Source organism: Myotis lucifugus, unplaced genomic scaffold (assembly GCF_000147115.1).
Source record: "Myotis lucifugus unplaced genomic scaffold, Myoluc2.0 scaffold_69, whole genome shotgun sequence".
Lineage (NCBI taxonomy): Eukaryota > Metazoa > Chordata > Mammalia > Chiroptera > Vespertilionidae > Myotis > Myotis lucifugus.
Genome location: NW_005871117.1, coordinates 2761718 through 2764815, shown reverse-complemented (window position 1 = coordinate 2764815; position 3098 = coordinate 2761718).

The following is a 3098-nucleotide window of genomic DNA, read 5'->3' as shown; positions in this document are numbered from 1 at the left end:
TGAAGAGAGAGGATTCCATGTGGCAGTTGGAAAGGGGACGGGAGGGTGGGGTGGAGGGGGAGGTGTAGACTGATGTTTCTTAAGTGACTCACTGTACATAACATAACTTAGCATGGACTGAGGCCTGAACAAATCACTCAGGGTCCCTATCTGCTGCTTCCCTACTGAAATTATTCTTCAGAAGGACTTGTTAGCACATCTGTGGACGTGATACCCCTTATCAGGCTGTTCTTGACTTGCTTCAGAGCAAATGAAAAAACCCAAAAGATCAAACCCTCCAGGTTCCTTCAGCTCCTAAAGCTACTCTGGTTCACAGGTCAGCACTCAACCACAGAGCCACGCCTGCCAGGCTGCATTTTTTTTATCCGTACTCAGGACTGAGGACAAATAGGTCAGACCATAGCGTCATCCCAGTGCCAGGGACTAAAACCTTCTGGCTAAAACACTCACAGAAGAAACATTCCTTTCCAGTTGTGGAAGAAGAGGATTCAGCCAAGCCCAGTGCTTCTCAAATTCAGTGACAATAAGTTTCAAGTAAAATCATGGACTGAGAAATGTAGATTTGGGAGCCCCACTCCAGACCTACTGAATCAGAATCTCTGGGGTGAGGCCAAAGAAACTGTTTTAAGCACTCATTCCCAGATCATTCTGATGCCAGAGATCTGTGAACCACACCAAGCAGTATAACTGTAGTTGTCAGTAGTTCTGGCCAGTGGTGGACATTGGCAGATGTTTTGGGGGAGGGAGCAGGACTGGTCAGATGAGTCCCTGAATTCATAATCCTTCAGCACAGACAGCTTGCAAATTATGCATGATGCTTGGTTTTCAATTCAAGTTATTTCTAGGTTAACTTCTTAATTGAGCTGTTTGGCTCAGCAGAGGACTTGCGATACCACAGATAAGAGAGAGGTTTAGGAGTAAGCATTAAGTATCTCTGGCTGTGTCTCTGTTATCTTTTCCAGTCCCACTTATCTGAAGAGCCAGGATTTCTCAAAGGACAAGTAACCTTAGAGGGGAGTATCAATGGGAAAGCAACACACTCCCTTTCCTTGCCATGCCCGTTAGAGAACTTTATTTATTAAGGAAAGAATGTCAGAAAAACACATCCAGATATTAGATAAAGAGATCTCTGTCTTCTGTGTTGGCCAGGTCCCGAGGTTACAGGAGCACAAGTTCAGGCAAACGAGTCCCATTTCTCTCCAAGGTGTCTGTCTCTTCTTCATGCACTGGAAATCCATGTGGCTAACTCATTAGTGATAACGAGTATTAGATGCTCATAAATCTCCCACAATTCATTGGCTGAAGACATCTTAAATGTGGACTTTTTCGTTTTTATTGTCTTTGGTTGCTTCTTTAGCATGCTTTAATTTGAGTGTACAGATTTGGGGTTTTGAAACTTGTTTTTAATTAGGGCATGGCTTATTTTCATTGCTTGAGATAAAATGCAGTCTGGGGGACTCAAACCTAAGTTACAAAATAAAGTGCATCTGGGCAGACCATGGTAGTGGGGGAGGGAAGAACATAAAGGCTAAAGTGTCTGCCAGGATTCTTAAGTTTACTTAGTAACTTCTTGGAAAATAAAAATTCCAGCACCTGCATTATAAAAAAAGCACACCTTATAAATGTCCGCCTCTTTGAAATATCTAAATGAACTAGAATGAATTATGAACTAATGGCTTGTAAAAATTCACCTTGAGCCAGCTACTGAAGATACTAAATAAAAGAGGTAGAGAGAGACTCTGAGGAAACCCAACCTGCTGTTTGTTTGTTTTATCAGTAATGTAACTCAAAAGTAGCCAAGCCCATGGCGGGAGGGGGATCTTTCCCTGTGTTTTGTTTCCCTGAACTGAGCCTGTGAATGCCAAGATTTAATCTAAAGAGGTTTGTGTTTTAAAAACTAACAACCAAGTAATAAAACACCTATAAAGGGGGTTTATAATGGACCCGGTGACAGTTTTCAGTGTACTATTACCACTCTATCCTTTCATCCAACTCTGTGCCCTTTGTCTCAGCTCCCTTCTCACCTTGCTGCCAAGAAGCAAAGAAGTGGGGGCCGCTCACACCCCGAAGGAGCAGCCCATCTTCAGCAAGTGACGTGTGCCTTGTGCTCCGCATCTGAGGGCCGGGCCGTGCTGCTTGCTTTGTCTGTCTGAGATCATTGGCCCTAACAGAGTACCTACCTACCTAGCTGGTACAGTGGCTCCTAATGGGGAGTGGAAGGTGCTAGGGCTGCAGGGGCAGTGGCATCAGGATTCCCAGATGTCAACCAGGGCAGGAAGCGGGGGGGCCCCTCTCCCTGGCACCTGGCATCACCCCGCCAAGGCTCAAGCTGTCCTTGACTCCGGGGCCGGACTTGGGTCAACAGGTGGTTTCCCACCCAGGCCACCGTGCCTGAGACCTGGTCCTGTCACAAAGCCATCGTTCTCCTCCTCCTCCTCTCAAAGAAATGGCGCCTGGGAAGGGAAACTTCGTACTCCAAACTCTAAGAGCCATTGCTCGAGTCCACTTTTCCTATTTTCTTAAGTCTCCCCTGCCAGCATCCCACCCATCTCCGGGTGAGAAGTCTTCGGAGCCTGGAGGGCGCTGGGAGGCATGTGGGCAGCGTCAGAGGGGCCCTGCCTGGGCGGCCAGAGGAGCCCCCCGCCCCCCTCCTGTGGGCCTCAGGAACTCGGGGGGCCCAGGGGAAGTCTGGAAAACCGAACTTCGCCATCAGCTCTCCTCCGAGCGCCGGCTACAGGAGCGGGGGGAAGGGCCCCCCGCGGTTCCGCTTATTCAAAAAATTACTACTAACAGTATCACGACCGCACAAATGAATAGGGACGGAGTTTAGCGACGTGCAAGCCTCAAAGGAGTAGAATCATAAGAAGAACATCACATAAGCCATAAATCAAAATGAGAATTACAATCACGAAGCGTCACTTGCAAGGAAAGCTAGGAGAGTTTTATTTATAAATATAGTAGGTCAAATATACGAAAGAAGTGGAGAAATTACAGCGCTTCTACCCTCTAGTAAGAATTTGGAAACACTAAAGAGTCCCTATCACAAAACCGCGTGGCAAAGGGTACTAGAAGTCTGTCTGGACCTAGTGAAGTCCACT